Below are 18325 nucleotides of genomic sequence, written 5' to 3' on the forward strand. Positions count from 1 at the left end.
CATTAAGCTTCTTCAAGTGAGGAATGCAGGATGCTTTCAATTCGAAAACGCCCCGTGACAAGGCTAAAAATCTAGCTACGTCATCTGTTTTCATGCCTTGTTTAGCTGTCAATCATGTGGGTCCAACGTGGAGGATTTATAAAGGCAGCAGCGCCGGTGATAGGACTGTTGGGACGCTCTTAGAAATAAGAACAACTCACACGATTATTTCAGGAGGCTGTTGCTGAGTGAGAGGTGTGTGTTGAGACTGAGCGCAGTAGGATGCAGCAGTGTTGCCAACTCCTCAGTAAGGAAAGTAGCTATTGGCTGTCCTAAAAGTCGCTAAATTGGCAACACTGGGTGTGCGTGAGAGGAGACAAGGCAGCACGAGTGCACATCGTGACAACATTTGACCAGTTGTAGGTAGGCTATTTAGATTGTCATTATGGAAACACCTACTTTCAACCCTTTTTCCATAAAACATATTATCGGGCCAGAACCGATGTGCAAGTTGTAAGACATTTCCTAACCCATTGTAAACTTCGATACAACGACACGAAACAGTTGATACCCTCCTGGTTGAGGGCAGTGTCTCAAACATACCACAGGACTCCTATCAAATATAGATTGAGCTCTGAATGTTTGAATGAGCATTAATCTATGTTTATGAGAGTTCAATTGAGAAGTTATCTTCTGATTGCTGATACGTAACGTGTTGACTTCATGGTGTACGACTGCAACCAATTAGATGAGTATAAAATCTTATGTTTATGATGAAAAAGTAATCCAATAATTGTTGATACATGTGCTGACTGACCTCATGGCTGTCCTGTTGTCATAGCAGTTTGTTGGGCGGGGTCATATTGTGGGGTTAGGGTTAATGTTGTTTTATTGTCATGACTGGACCAGTCGAGTCAGGTTACCGTGTCCGACAGAGATATCTCTCACACCCACCAGAGGTGGGGAGACAGACGTGTGGGGGTTTTATAACACCTCACGCACATTGTAAATCTTAAGGCAGCAGACAAAATCAAATCAAATGTTAATGGTCACATATACATGGTTAGTAGATGTTATTGGTCACATACACATGGTTAGCAGATGTTATTGGTCACATACACATGGTTAGCAGATGTTATTGGTCACATACACATGGTTAGCAGATGTTATTGTGAGTGTAGTGAAATGCTTCTAGATCAGCAGTATCTAACATGTCATATCTAACAATTCCACTACAAATCCTAATATCTAACGATTCCACTACAAAACCTAATATATAACAAAAACAAAACCTAATATCTATAACAATTCCACAACAAAACCTAATATATAACAATTCCACAACAAAACCTAATATCTAACAATTCCACAACAAAACCTAATATATAACAATTCCACAACAAAACCTAATATCTAACAATTCCACAACAAAACCTAATATATAACAATTCCACAACAAAACCTAATATCTAACAATTCCACAACAAAACCTAATATATAACAATTCCACAACAAAACCTAATATATAACAATAACAATAATATCTAACACAACAAAACCTAATATCTAACAATTCCACTACAAAACCTAATATCTAACAATTCCACTACAAAACCTAATATCTAACAATTCCACAACAAAACCTAATATCTAACAATTCCACAACAAAACCTAATATCTAACGATCCAGTAAAGAATTTGGATGAGAATATATAAGTACAGTGCCTTGCGAAAGTATTCGGCCCCCTTGAACTTTGCGACCTTTTGCCACATTTCAGGCTTCAAACATAAAGATATAAAACTGTATTTTTTTTGTGAAGAATCAACAACAAGTGGGACACCATCATGAAGTGGAACGACATTTATTGATTATTTCAAACTTTTTTAACTAATCAAAAACTGAAAAATTGGGCATGCAAAATTATTCAGCCCCTTTACTTTCAGTGCAGCAAACTCTCTCCAGAAGTTCAGTGAGGATCTCTGAATGATCCAATGTTGACCTAAATGACTAATGATGATAAATACAATCCACCTGTGTGTAATCAAGTCTCCGTATAAATGCACCTGCACTGTGATAGTCTCAGAGGTCCGTCAAAAGTGCAGAGAGCATCATGAAGAACAAGGAACACACCAGGCAGATCCGAGATACTGTTGTGAAGAAGTTTAAAGCCGGATTTGGATACAAAAGATTTCCCAAGCTTTAAACATCCCAAGGAGAACTGTGCAAGCGACAATATTGAAATGGAAGGAGTATCAGACCACTGCAAATCTACCAAGACCTGGCCGTCCCTCTAAACTTTCAGCTCATACAAGGAGAAGACTGATCAGAGATGCAGCCAAGAGGCCCATGATCACTCTGGATGAACTGCAGAGATCTGCAGCTGAGGTGGGAGACTCTGTCCATAGGACAACAATCAGTTGTATATTGCACAAATCTGGCCTTTATGGAAGAGTGGCAAGAAGAAAGCCATTTCTTAAAGATATCCATAAAAAGTGTTGTTTAAAGTTTGCCACAAGCCACCTGGGAGACACACCAAACATGTGGAAGGTGCTCTGGTCAGATGAAACCAAAATTGAACTTTTTGGCAACAATGCAAAACGTTATGTTTGGCGTAAAAGCAACACAGCTCATCACCCTGAACACACCATACCCACTGTCAAACATGGTGGTGGCAGCATCATGGTTTGGGCCTGCTTTTCTTCAGCAGGGACAGGGAAGATGGTTAAAATTGATGGGAAGATGGATGGAGCCAAATACAGGACCATTCTGGAAGAAAACCTGATGGAGTCAGCAAATTGAGTTGGCAGGGTAGCCTAGTGGTTAGAGCGTTGGACTGGTAACCGAAAGGTTGCAAGTTCAAATCCCCGAGCTGACAAGGTACAAATCTGTCGTTCTGCCCCTGAACAGGCAGTTAACCCACTGTTCTTAGGCCGTCATTGAAAATAAGAATTTGTTCTTAACTGACTTGCCTAGTAAAATAACGGTAAAATTTTAAAAAGACCTGAGACTAGGACGGAGATTTGTCTTCCCACAAGACAATGATTCAAAACATAAAGCAAAATCTACAATGGAATGATTAAAAAATAAACATATCCAGGTGTTAGAATGGCCAAGTCAAAGTCCAGACCTGAATCCAATTGAGAATCTGTGGAAAGAACTGAAAACTGCTGTTCACAAATGCTCTCCATCCAACCTCACTGAGCTCGAGCTGTTTTGCAAGGAGGAATGGGAAAAAATTTCAGTCTCTCGATGCAAAACTGATAGAGACATACCCCAAGCGACTTACAGCTGTAATCGCAGCAAAAGATGGCGCTACAAAGTATTAACTTTAGGGGGCTGAATAATTTTGCATGCCCAATTTTTCAGTTTTTGATTTGTTAAAAAAGTTTGAAATATCCAATAAATGTCGTTCCACTTCATGATTGTGTCCCACCTGTTGTTGATTCTTCACAAAAAACTGTATAAACTATATGGATGAGCAGACAGAGTGGCTAAGATGCAATATATAGTAAAGAATAGATAGTGAAGGATATAGTATACAGTACATACATATGAGATGAGTAATGTGAGATATGTAAACATTATTAAAGTGACTAGCGATCCATTTATTAGTGGCCAATGATTTCAAGTCTATGTAGGCAGCAGCCACTCAATGTTAGTGGTGGCTGTTTAACAGTCTGATGGCCTTGAGATAGAAGCTGTTTTCAGTCTCTCGGTCCCAGCTTTGATGCACCTGTACTGACCTCGCCTTCTGGATGATAGCGGGGTGAACAGGCAGTGGCTCGGGTGGTTCTTGTCCTTGATGATCTTTATGGCCTTCCTGTAACATCGGATGGTGTAGGTGTCCTGGAGGGCAGGTAGTTTGCCCCCGGTGATGCGTGGTGCAGACCTCACTACCCTCTGGAAAGCCTTACGGTTGTGGGCTGAGCAGTTGCCGTACCAGGCGGTGATACAGCCCGCCAGGATGCTCTTGATTGTGCATCTGTCGAAGTTTGTGAGTGCTTTTGGTGACAAGCCGAATATCTTCAGCCTCCTGAGGTTGAAGAGGCGCTGCTGCGCCTTCTTCACGATGCTGTCTGTGTGAGTGGACCAATTCAGTTTGTCTGTGATGTGTATGCCGAGGAACTTAAAACTTACTACCCTCTCCACTACTGTTCCATCGATGTGGATAGGGGGGTGTTCCCTCTGCTGTTTCCTGACGTCCACAATCATCTCTTTAGTTTTGTTGACGTTGAGTGTCAGGTTATTTTCCTGACACCACACTCCGAGGGCCCTCACCTCCTCCCTGTAGGCCGTCTCGTCATTGGTAATCAAGCCTACCACTGTTGTGTCGTCCGCAAACTTGATGATTGAGTTGGAGGCGTGTGTGGCCACGCAGTCGTGGGTGAACAGGGAGTACAGGAGAGGGCTCAGAACGCACCCTTGTGGGGCCCCAGTGTTGAGGATCAGCGGGGTGGAGATGTTGTTGCCTACCCTCACCACCTGGGGGCGGCCCGTCAGGAAGTCCAGTACCCAGTTGCACAGGGCGGGGTCGAGACCCAGGGTCTCGAGCTTGATGACGAGCTTGAGTTGAGTTGAGTTTGAGTTTCTTTTTATTTTTACAGGGACAGTGCACATTAATCAACGTTTCAGTAAAAGTGCCGGTTTTAGCCAGCCGGCTAATTTTCAACCGCAGTCCCTGGGCAGGTTATTAAAAACAATTACAATATAGACAATAGCAACATAGAACAAGCAAGACATAGCAACATAGGACAAGCAAGACGTAGCATACAGACAGAGCAACATAGAGCAAAAAGCAGCAAGACAAAATTCATAAAAGCAACAAAGTGTTTCCACACCTCACAAGCTACAGACAACAGACAACATGGAAAGCGGCAACACACAGCTAGGGACCATGTTCACAAATCTGATTGACCTTTAGCCATGTCTTCAAGCATTTTGTGAAAGTGTGATATGTGGTGCAGTTATGTGTGTCTGATGGCAGTGTATTCCAGACATGGGAAGCTCTCACAGAGAATGCAGATTTACTAAAGGTGCTTTTCCTTAGGGGAACTATACAGTCACCTCTCATGGCAGACCTTGTGGATCTCATGCCATATGTTTGGGTTTTCTGTTTAACAGAAGTACTGAGTGGAGGGGGAGGAGCCAGGCCGTTTAGGATCTTGAATACAAGACATGCGTCGGTGTATTGCACAGGATTTTCCCAACTCAAGAGCTCATGCTTTCTAAGGATGTGACAATGATGATGGCTATTGGGCTTCCTATCAAGCACTTTGAGAGCCTGTTTGTAGTCAGACTGAATAGGTTTTAATGTTGTACAGCAAGCTTGGGCCCAACTAGTTAAGCAGTATGTTAAGTGGGGGAGTATCATAGAGTTGAAGTACATTTTGCTACCTCTGTAGTCAAACAATTTCGTATAAATCGGAAATTAGCTAGGTTGAATTTAGTTATTTGAATTACCTTTTTCACATGCTTTTTAAAAGAGAGGTTGGAATCAAGTATGATGCCAAGGTACTTAAAATCGGATACCACCTGGAGGGTACTATGGTGTTAAATGCCGAGCTGTAGTCGATGAACAGCATTCTCACATAGGTATTCCTCTTGTCCAGATGGGTTAGGGCAGTGTGCAGTGTGGTTGAGCTTGCATCGTCTGTGGACCTATTTGGGCGGTAAACAAATTGGAGTGGGTCTAGGGTGTCAGGTAGGGTGGAGGTGATATGGTCCTTGACTAGTCTCTCAAAGCACTTCATGATGATGGAAGTGAGTGCTACGGGGCGGTAGTCGTTTAGCTCAGTTACCTTAGCTTTCTTGGGAACAGGAACAATGGTGGCCCTCTTGAAGCATCTGGGAACAGCAGACTGGTATAGGGATTGATTGAATATGTCCGTAAACACACCAGCCAGCTGGTCTGCGCATGCTCTGAGGGCGCGGCTGGGGATGCCGTCTGGGCCTGCAGCCTTGCGAGGGTTAACACGTTTAAATGTTTTACTCACCTCGGCTGCAGTGAAGGAGAGTCCGCATGTTTTCGTTGCAGGCCGTGTCAGTGGCACTGTATTGTCCTCAAAGCGGGCAAAAAAGTTATTTAGTCTGCCAGGGAACAAGACATCCTGGTCCGTGACGGGGCTGGTTTTCTTTTTGTAATCCGTGATTGACTGTAGACCCTGCCACATACCTCTTGTGTCTGAGCCATTTAATTGAGATTCTACTTTGTCTCTATACTGACGCTTAGCTTGTTTGATTGCCTTGCGGAGGGAATAGCTACACTGTTTGTATTCGGTCATGTTTCCGGTCACCTTGCCCTGATTAAAAGCAGTGGTTCGCACTTTCAGTTTCACCCGAATGCTGCCATCAATCCACGGTTTCTGGTTTGGGAATGTTTTAATCGTTGCTATGGGAACGACATCTTCAACGCACACTCTAATGAACTCGCACACTGAATCAGCGTATTCGTCAATGTTGTTGTCTGACGCAATACGAAACATATCCCAGTCCACGTGATGGAAGCAGTCTTGGAGTGTGGAATCAGATTGGTCGGACCAGCGTTGGACAGACCTCAGCGTGGGAGCTTCTTGTTTTAGTTTCTGTCTGTAGGCAGGGATCAACAAAATGGAGTCGTGGTCAGCTTTTCCAAAAGGAGGACGGGGCAGGGCCTTATATGCGTCGCGGAAGTTAGAATAGCAATGATCCAAGGTTTTGCCAGCCCTGGTTGCGCAATCGATATGCTGATACAATTTAGGGAGTCTTGTTTTCAGATTAGCCTTGTTAAAATCCCCAGCTACAATGAATGCAGCCTCAGGATGTATGGATTCCAGTTTGCAAAGAGTCAAATAAAGTTTGTTCAGAGCCATCGATGTGTCTGCTTGGGGGGGAATATATATACGGCTGTGATTATAATCGAAGAGAATTCCCTTGGTAGATAATGCGGTCGACACTAATTCTAAATCAGGTGAACAGACGGATTTGAGTTCCTGTATGTTTTTGTGATCACACCACGTCTCGTTAGCCATAAGGCATACGCCCCCGCCCCTCTTCTTACCAGAAAGATGTTTGTTTCTGTCGGCGCGATGCGTGGAGAAACCAGCTGGCTGCACCGACTCCGATAGCGTCTCTCGAGTGAGCCATGTTTCCGTGAAGCAAAGAACGTTACAGTCTCTGATGTCCCTCTGGAATGCTACCCTTGCTCGGATTTCATCAACCTTGTTGCCAAGAGACTGGACATTGGCGAGAAGTATACTAGGTAGTGGTGCACGATGTGCCCGTCTCCGTAGTCTGACCAGAAGACCGCCTTGTTTCCCTCTTTTACGAAGTCGTTTTTTTGGGTCGCCGGCTGGGATCCATTCCGTTGTCCTGGTTGAAAGGCAGAACACAGGATCCGCTTCGCGAAAGTCATATTCTTGGTCGTACTGATGGTGAGTTGGCGCTGCTCTTATATTCAGTAGTTCTTATCGACTGTATGTAATGAAACCTAAGATGACCTGGGGTACCAATGTAAGAAATAACACGTAAAAAAAACAAAAAACTGCATAGTTTCCTAGGAACGCGAAGCGAGGCGGCCATCTCTGTCGGCGCTGGTTGATCTCTATAGAACCACTGTAAATTACATGAACCCACTACACATTCAGCAACGTTAGGTTGATCTCTATAGAACCACTGTAAATTACATGTTGAGGTTGATCTCTATAGAACCACTGTAAATTACATGAACCCACTACACATTCAGCAACGTTAGGTTGATCTCTATAGAACCACTGTAAATTACATGTTGAGGTTGATCTCTATAGAACCACTGTAAATTACATGTTGAGGTTGATCTCTATAGAACCACTGTAAATTACATGTTGAGGTTGATCTCTATAGAACCACTGTAAATTACATGTTGAGGTTGATCTATATAGAACCACTGTAAATTACATGTTGAGGTTGATCTCTATAGAACCACTGTAAATTACATGTTGAGGTTGATCTCTATAGAACCACTGTAAATTACATGTTGAGGTTGATCTCTATAGAACCACTGTAAATTACATGAACCCACTACACATTCAGCAACATTGGGTTGATCTCTATAGAACCACTGTAAATTACATGTTGAGGTTGATCTCTATAGAACCACTGTAAATTACATGTTGAGGTTGATCTCTATAGAACCACTGTAAATTACATTTTGAGGTTGATCTCTATAGAACCACTGTAAATTACATGTTGAGGTTGATCTCTATAGAACCACTGTAAATGACATGTTGAGGTTGATCTCTATAGAACCACTGTAAATTACATGTTGAGGTTGATCTCTATAGAACCACTGTAAATTACATGTTGAGGTTGATCTCTATAGAACCACTGTAAATTACATGTTGAGGTTGAACTCTATAGAACCACTGTAAATTACATGTTGAGGTTGATCTATATAGAGCCACTGTAAATTACATGTTGAGGTTGATCTCTATAGAACCACTGTAAATTACATGTTGAGGTTGATCTCTATAGAACCACTGTAAATTACATGTTGAGGTTGATCTCTATAGAACCACTGTAAATTACATGTTGAGGTTGATCTCTATAGAACCACTGTAAATTACATGTTGAGGTTGATCTTTATAGAACCACTGTAAATTACATGTTGAGGTTGATCTCTATAGAACCACTGTAAATTACATGTTGAGGTTGAGAAACTCCAAAACACTTTTTTTTTAAATTGATTAAAAAAATGTAGATGATAAATCCCTTTTGTTTTATTCAAGATCGTCTGTCATTTCCAAACGAATTATCTGACAAATACTGGTTTCTATTAGCAGAGGGAGTGGTCCTCTAAACATGGTTGACTCTCTCAGAGCTGTGGAATGACTCAGTGTGGTTGTTCCTGGAATCAGACCAACGGCTCCATCTTTTCCAGAGGCACTCATATAAGCACATTAGTCCTCTACACTAATGGAGTGTGTATAGGGACTCTTAGATGGTCTCTACTCTGAGCCACTTCTCTGTCTGTCTGGTCCACACAGCAATGCCCATGCAGTCTGACAATTATCAACTAAAGTCATTCAAATGAACACAAATCGACTTACTGTAGCAATATTGGTGATCTGTGCTAAATGTTCAGGATTTCAAATCAGCCATTTCATGAAAGTTGAATACCCAGTGAAATGTCTCTGTTAGAATCTGATGGATTGTTGTCTCTCTTGTCGTGATGTGTGTTTTGTCCTATATTTATATTGTATTTATTTTAATCCCAGGCCCCCGTCCCCGCAGGAGGCATTTTGCCTTTTGGTAGGCCGTTATTGTAAATAAGAATGTGTTCTTAACTGACTTGCCTTGTTAAATAAAGGTTCAGTAAAATACATCAAATCAGAATGATGACATGGTCTTGAGACATAGAAGTTTTATATCAAACATGACCTCATCAACAGTCTATTAATGGTAATTGGTTTGATCCCTGAGACCATCACAGAGGAGAGACCATCACTGAGACCATCACAGAGCAGAGACCATCACTGAGACCATCACAGAGGAGAGACCATCACTGAGACCATCACAGAGAAAAAACTATCACTGAGACCATCACAGAGCAAATACCATCACTAAGACCATCACAGAGCAGAGACCATCACTGAGACCATCACAGAGCAAATACCATCACAGAGCAGAGACCATCACAGAGCAGAGACCATCACAGAGGAGAGACCATCACTGAGACCATCACAGAGCAGAGACCATCACTGAGACCATCACAGAGGAGAGACCATCACTGAGACCATCACAGAGCAGAGACCATCACAGAGAAAAAACTATCACTGAGACCATCACAGAGCAAATACCATCACTAAGACCATCACAGAGCAGAGACCATCACAGAGCAGAGACCATCACAGAGCAGAGACCATCACTGAGACCATCACAGAGCAGAGACCATCACAGAGACCATCACAGAGCAGAGACCATCACAGAGACCATATCACTGAGACCATCACAGAGCAGAGACCATCACTGAGACCATCACAGAGCAGAGACCATCACTGAGACCATCACAGAGACCATCACAGAGCAGAGACCATCACTGAGACCATCACAGAGCAGAGACCACCACTAAGACCATCACAGAGCAGAGACCATCACTAAGACCACCACAGAGACCATCACAGAGACCATCACTAAGACCACCACAGAGACCACCACAGAGACCACCACAGAGACCATCACAGAGACCATCACTGAGACCACCAGAAGACCTCATCTCCACGAGTATCATTATTAGCATAGTAGTGTGGAGGACTGGTAACATATTGGATTTTACACTGCTACATAGTAGTGTGGAGGACTGGTAGCATATTGGATTTGACACTGCTACATAGTAGTGTGGAGGACTGGTAGCATATTGGACTGCTACACACTGTGTTGTCTGTCTGTCTTACTGTCTGTCTGTTTGTAATGTGATGCTGCTAGACCCCCCATTAGTGCTCAGAATCAATATGATGGCTCCCTATCTCTCACAGTGTCACTTGTCTGCACTTTGACATCCAAATGGCACCCTATTCCCTATTTAGTGCACTTTTTTCCAGGGGCCATAGGTTTAAAGTAGTGCACTATAGGGAATAGGGTGCCATTTGGGACACACTCTTAGGATACTACCTTGTTGAATGACAGGCTACTACCTCGTTGAATGATAGTATACTACCTCGTTGAATGATAGGATACTACCTCGTTGAAGGACAGGATACTACCTCGTTGAATGACAGGGTACTACCTCGTTGAATGATAGGATACTACCTCGTTGAATGATAGGATACTACCTCGTTGAATGACAGGCTACTACCTCGTTGAATGATAGGATACTACCTCGTTGAATGACAGGCTACTACCTCGTTGAATGACAGGCTACTACCTCGTTGAATGACAGGCTACTACCTCGTTAAATGATAGGATACTACCTCGTTGAATGATAGGATACTACCTCGTTGAATGACAGGCTACTACCTCGTTGAATGATAGGATACTACCTCGTTGAATGACAGGCTACTACCTCGTTGAATGATAGGATACTACCTCGTTGAATGATAGGCTACTACCTCGTTGAATGACAGGCTACTACCTCGTTGAATGATAGGATACTACCTCGTTGAATGATAGGCAGGAATGATATGATACTACCTCGTTGAATGACAGGCTACTACCTCGTTGAATGATAGGATACTACCTCGTTGAATGATATGATACTACCTCGTTGAATGACTACTACCTCGTTGAATGACAGGCTACTACCTCGTTGAATGATAGGATACTACCTCGTTGAATGACAGGCTACTACCTCGTTGAATGATAGGATACCTCGTTGACCTACCACGTTGAATGACAGGCTACTACCTCGTTGAATGATAGGATACTACCTCGTTGAATGATACTACCTCGGAATGACAGGCTACTACCTCGTTAATGATAGGCTACTACCTCGTTGAATGACAGGCTACTACCTCGTTAAATGATAGGCTACTACCTCGTTGAATGATAGGATACTACCTCGTTGAATGATATTCTACTACCTCGTTGAATGACAGGCTACTACCTCGTTGAATGATAGGATACTACCTCGTTGAATGACAGGCTACTACCTCGTTAAATGATAGGCTACTACCTCGTTGAATGATAGGATACTACCTCGTTGAATGATAGGCTACTACCTCGTTGAATGACAGGCTACTACCTCGTTAAATGATAGGATGCTACCTCGTTGAATGACAGGCTACTACCTCGTTAAATGATAGACTACTTCCTGTCACAATTGACTCATCTATCACACACAGAGTCACGGGCAAGGTTATCTAGGTTAACACACATAACTGATCTAGGTTAACACACACAACACAGAACTGATCTAGGTTAACACACATAACAAATCTGATCTAGGTTAGCACACACAACACATAACTGATCTAGGTTAGCACACACAACACATACCTGATCTAGGTTAACACACAGAACTGATCTAGGTTAACACACATAACATAGTTCTGATCTAGGTTAACACACATTAACACACATAACAAGATCTGATCTAAGTTAACACACATAACATAACTGATCTGGTTATCTAAATCTGAGGTTAACACACATAACATAAATCTGATCTAGGTTAACACACAACATAGATCTGATCAAGGTTAACACATACAACACATAACTGATCTAGATTAACACACATATAACATAGTTCTGATCTAGGTTAACACACATAACATAGTTCTGATCTAGGATCTAGGTTAACACACAGAACTGATCTAGGTTAACACACAGAACTGATCTAGGTTAACACACATAACATAGATCTGATCTAGGTTAACACACATAACATAGATCTGATCTAGGTTAACACACAGAACTGATCTAGGTTAACACACATAACATAGATCTGATCTAGGTTAACACACATAACTGATCTAGGTTAACACACATAACATAGATCTGATCTAGGTTAACACACACAACTGATCTAGGTTAACACACAGAACTGATCTAGGTTAACACACATAACATAGATCTGATCTAGGTTAACACACATAACTGATCTAGGTTAACACACATAACATAGATCTGATCTAGGTTAACACACATAACATAGATCTGATCTAGGTTAACACACAGAACTGATCTAGGTTCACACACACAACTGATCTAGGTTAACACACAGAACTGATCTAGGTTAACACACATAACATAGATCTGATCTAGGTTAACACACACAACTGATCTAGGTTAACACACAGAACTGATCAAGGTTAACACACATAACATAGATCTGATCTAGGTTAACACACATAACATAGATCTGATCAAGGTTAACACACAGAACTGATCTAGGTTAACACACAGAACTGATCTAGGTTAACACACATAACATAGATCTGATCTAGGTAACTGATCTAGGTTAACACACATAACATAGATCTGATCTAGGTTAACACACACAACACATGGATCTGATCTAGGTTAACACACACAACACATAACTGATCTAGGTAATTCCCTACAGGGAATCGAACCCATAACATTTACTGTTGTACGCGCCCTGCTCTACCGACCGACCGAACCACATTACCTTGTGGAATATTAAACTAATGATGTCAGGGCATATACATTTAAAAACAGTTTTACCCATGTAGATAATAGATATATTTCCGTTTCGTGAATTGTTGCTGGCTGGCCCCTGAGTCAATATGAATTCTGCTGTTCTACCAATCAGCAAAACGCTCCAACGAGCTCGCAAACTGTAGTATCACGTAACCAGGTCCATTTAGCTGCTCTGTCATACAGAGAGACAGTTTCTTCAGACTCCGGACAACGTGGTATGAACCAGTGGTGAGTCTCGTCTAATGGAGAGGAAAACCTGGCAAACACCTGGTAACAACATGGATAATGTAGGCTAGATGAGTTGTGCGCACTCGGAAACGAATTGGTCTCTAATTCAAACCCCCAGAAGTGACATTTGGACTTCTACATTGCCGTGGGTGTCTAAGAACCAATGAATGCCACTGCTTGGATAATGGAGGTTTGGATGAGTTCAAACCACGACGGGTCTCGCAGCCGCTACTGGTAACGGTTTAGGCTAAATGTTTGGTCACCTAATGCGCGGTGCTATAACATCTCCAACAGAAACAGAAAGATTTCCGACTGATGTGAAACATTTCAACTGATCTAAGATCTCGGGAGCTGTTAGGTTAAAATCAGAGAGCTGCTGATGAAATATAGCCATATATACGTGGTTATATTACGGCTTTTGTTTTTTTATAACGCTGGGAAACCCGTTAAACACCTGTTTAGAGTCGAGACGCGTAATCCCATGTTGGAGAGATCACAAGAAATGGTTGGGTTGCAGAGAAGAGGGGAATTTGACATTCTCTCTGTGTCACTCATAGTGGCGTTGATGTGCTGTGCGCAGAGGTGAGTGTTGGGGAAGAGACCCGTCGTAAAGAAGGGATGGTCCCGTCCTATTGGAAAAAAAAGTTAGTTTAATGGTCTCTTTCTTGTATTTCAGCGCCAACGAACCGGGGAATATGTCTTTCGTAAAAGAGACGGTGGACAAACTGTTAAAGGGGTATGATATCCGCCTTCGACCAGACTTTGGAGGTACATCTACACTTTTTTTTTGCGCGTTGATGATGGTGCAAATTATTGCCCAATAATATTACTATAATGAATATAATAATATACGTTATTTGTCATGTTAATGGTATTTGATTATTGTTCCTATTTCTCAGGCAAACCGGTTTCTGTTGGCATGAGTTTAGATGTGGCAAACATCGACATGGTGTCAGAGGTCAACATGGTAAGCAGTATAAATAAATCTATATACTTACATTTGACCACTGATTGACTGTGGATGTTGCATCATTTTTATTATTTATTATTTTATATTTTTTATTTCACCTTTATTTAACCAGGTAGGCTAGTTAAGAACAAGTTTTCATTTGCAACTGCGTCCTGGCCAAGATAAAGCAAAGCAGTGCGACACAGACAACAACACAGAGTTACACATGGAGTAAAACAATAAACAAGCAAGTCAATAACATAGTAGGAAAAAAATAAAGTCTATATACAGTGTGTGCAAAAGGCATGAGGAGGAAGGCAATAAATAGGCCATAGGAGCGAATAATTACAATTTAGCAAATTAACACTGGAGTGATAAATGAGCACTGATGATGATGATGATGTGCATGATGGTGTGCAAAAGAGCAGAAAAGTAAATAAATAAAAACAGTATGGGGATGAGGTAGGTAAATTGGGTGGGCTGTTTACAGATAATGTTGACATATTTCAGACATTCGTATGGTTTACCTTTTCCTTATTGACAATGTTGTCTTCATGTTGTTTGAAACGTTGAGCCGTCGTAATGCTATACGTTGACCGACAGTATTTCAGACATCAGTATCGTTTACCTTTTCCTTATTGACAATGTTGTCTTCATGTTGTTTGAAACGTTGAGCCGTCGTAATGCTATACGTTGACCGACAGTATTTCAGACATCAGTATCGCTTACCTTTTCCTTATTGACAATGTTGTTTGAAACGTTGAGCCGTCGTAATGCTATATGTTGACCGACAGTATTTCAGACATCAGTATCGTTTACCTTTTCCTTATTGACAATGTTGTCTTCATGTTGTTTGAAACGTTGAGCCGTCGTAATGCTATACGTTGACCGACAGTATTTCAGACATCAGTATGGCTTACCTTTTCCTTATTGACAATGTTGTCTTCATGTTGTTTGAAACGTTGAGCCGTCGTAATGCTATACGTTGACCGACAGTATTTCAGACATCAGTATGGTTTACCTTTTCCTTATTGACAATGTTGTCTTCATGTTGTTTGAAACGTTGAGCCGTCGTAATGCTATACGTTGACCGACAGTATTTCAGACATCAGTATCGTTTACCTTTTCCTTATTGACAATGTTGTCTTCATGTTGTTTGAAACGTTGAGCCGTCGTAATGCTATACGTTGACCGACAGTATTTCAGACATCAGTATGGTTTACCTTTTCACTGTCTTTAGAATGCAATGTTGTGTTCATGTCCTGTACAGTGGAATGCTTGTGTTTCTAGCTCCTATAGTACAGTGGAATGCTTGTGTTTATAGCTCCTATAGTACAGTGGAATGCTTGTGTTTCTAGCTCCTATAGTACAGTGGAATGCTTGTGTTTATAGCTCCTCTTCCTCCTATTGAAATTGTTTTCTAGTCTTCATGTTGTTTTCTAGAAGCGTGGAATGCTTGTGTTTCTAGCTCCTATAGTACAGTGGAATGCTTGTGTTTATAGCTCCTATAGTACAGTGGAATTTGTGTTTCTAGCTCCTACATGTACAGTGGAATGCTTGTGTTTCCTTTACAGTGGAATGCTTGTGTTTCCTCCTATTGTACAGTGGAATGTTGTGTTTCTTCATACAGTTGTTGTGTTTCTAGCTCCTACAGTACAGTGGAATGCTTGTGTTTCTACTCCTACAGTACAGTGGAATGCTTGTGTTTCAGACATCAGTGGAATGCTTGTGTTACCTAGCTCCTTAGTGACAATGTTGTCTTTCATAGTTACAGTTGAATGCTTGAGCTCCTATAGTACAGTGGAATGCTTGTGTTTCTAGCTCCTACAGTTGAATGCTTGTGTTTCTAGCTCCTACAGTGGAATGCTTGTGTTTCTAGACCTATCAGTGGAATGCTTGTGTTTCTAGCTCTTCAGTGGAATGCTTGTGTTTCTATTACAGTACAGTGGAATGTTGTCTTCATGTTGTTTGTTTCTAGCTCCTACGTTGAATGCTTGTGTTTCTAGCTCCTACAGTACAGTGGAATGCTTGTGTTTCTAGACAGTACAGTGGAATGCTTGTGTTTCTAGCTAGTACAGTGGATGCTTGTGTTTCTAGACATACAGTGGAATGCTTGTGTTTCTTTTCCTATAGTACAAATGTTGTCTTACAGTGTGCTTGTGTTTCTAGAAACAGTGGAATGCTTGTGTTTCTAGCTCCTACAGTACAGTGGAATGCTTGTGTTTCTAGCTCCTACAGTACAGTGGAATGCTTGTGTTTCAGCTCCTACAGTACAGTGGATGCTTGTGTTTCTAGCTCCTACAGTGGAATGCTTTGTTTCTAGCTCCTATTGTACAGTGGAATGTTGTGTTTCTTCATACAGTTGTTGTGTTTCTAATAGTACAGTGGAATGAGCTCCTACAGTACAGTGGAATGCTATGTTTCTAGCTTACAGTACAGTGGAATGCTTGTGTTTCTAGACATACAGTATCGTTTTCCTTTTCCTATTGACAATGTTGTCTTCATGTTGTTTGAATGCTTTGTTTAGCTCCTACAGTACAGTGGAATGCTTGTGTTTCTACCGACAGTATTTCAGACATCAGTGGAATGCTTTGTTTCTAGCCTTTTCCTTATTGACAATGTTGTCTTCATGTTGTACAGTGGAATGCTTGTGTTTCTAGCTCCTACAGTACAGTGGAATGCTTGTGTTTCGTTGACAGTGGAATGCTTGTATTTCAGACATCAATGCTATGTTTCGTTTACAGTGGAATGCTTTTCCTTATTGACAATGTTTCTAGTCTTCATGGATTGTTGTGTTTCTAGCTCTTACAGTTGAATGCTTGTGTTTCTAGCTCCTACAGTACAGTGGAATTTGTGTTTCTAGCTCCTACATCAGTGGAATGCTTGTTTTCCTTTACCAGTGGAATGCTTGTCTTTACGTGTCAGCTCCTATAGTACAGTGGAAAAGCTCTTTTGGTTTTATAGCTCCTACAGTACAGTTGGTGTTTCTAGCTCCTACAGTACATGTTCTGTTTTGCTCCTACAGCAGTGGAATGCTTGTGTTTATGCTCCTACATCAGTGGAATGCGTTTTATAGCTATACAGTGGAAAATACACGTTTCACATTGGAATGGTCATATAAAGTCATTGTTTTCAGCTCCTACAGTACAGTGGAATGCTTGTGTTTCTAGCTGCAACGCTCACATTACTTTTGAGCTACAGTACAGTGGAATGCTTGTGTTTCTATTCTCTTGTCATTTGTTACAGTGGAATACATTTTTCTAGCTCCTACAGTACAGTGGAATGCTTGTGTTTCTAGTCCTTAGTACAGTGGAATGCTTGTAACAGTACAAATGGTTGCAAGTTTGGAATCCCCGTGTTTCTGACAAGTACAAATCTGTTGTTCTGCCCCTGAACAGGGAATGGTAACCCACTGTGGAATGCTTGTGTTTCTAGCTCCGTCATTGAAAATAAGTGGAATTTGTTCTTAACAGTGAATGCTTGTGTTTCTAGTAAAATTAATGCTTAAATTTCTACCCTACAGTTGGAATGCTTGTGTTTCTATCCTACAGTCATCATTGATAATCATTAAACAGTGGAATTTGTGTTTCTAGCTCCTATAGTATAATTTTTTTCTAGCTCCTACAGTGGAATTTGTGTTTCATAATAGTACAGTGGAATGCTTGTGTTTCTAGCTCCTAAACATTGGAATGCATGTGTTTCTAGCTCCTACAGTACAGTGGAATGCTTGTAATTTATTATTAATGCTTGTGTATCCTAAGACAATGCTTGTGTTTTGACCTAAGTCAGTGGATGTTGTGTTTTAGTTGCTTGTGTTTCTAGCTGCTTGTGTTTCTACCCCCAGTACAGTGGAATGCTTGTGTTTCTACAGTACAGTGGAATGCTTGTGTTTCTAGCTCCTACAGTACAGTGGAATGCTTGTGTTTCTAGCTCCTACAGTACAGTGGAATGCTTGTGTTTCTAGCTCCTACAGTACAGTGGAATGCTTGTGTTTCTAGCTCCTACAGTACAGTGGAATGCTTGTGTTTCTAGCTCCTACAGTACAGTGGAAT

At 41.4% G+C, this 18325-nt stretch overlaps 1 long non-coding RNA gene across 1 annotated transcript; it reads left to right on the plus strand.

Moving 5' to 3' along the window:
* The first annotated feature begins 13196 nt into the window (after positions 1 to 13196).
* Positions 13197 to 14275, plus strand: LOC135524840 (uncharacterized). The gene is made up of 3 exons (XR_010453043.1): positions 13197 to 13906; positions 14001 to 14092; positions 14224 to 14275. It is a non-coding gene; the product is annotated as an uncharacterized LOC135524840 (long non-coding RNA).
* Positions 14276 to 18325: the final 4050 nt, after the last annotated feature.

Source organism: Oncorhynchus masou, chromosome 31, assembly GCF_036934945.1.
Source record: "Oncorhynchus masou masou isolate Uvic2021 chromosome 31, UVic_Omas_1.1, whole genome shotgun sequence".
NCBI lineage: Eukaryota > Metazoa > Chordata > Actinopteri > Salmoniformes > Salmonidae > Oncorhynchus > Oncorhynchus masou.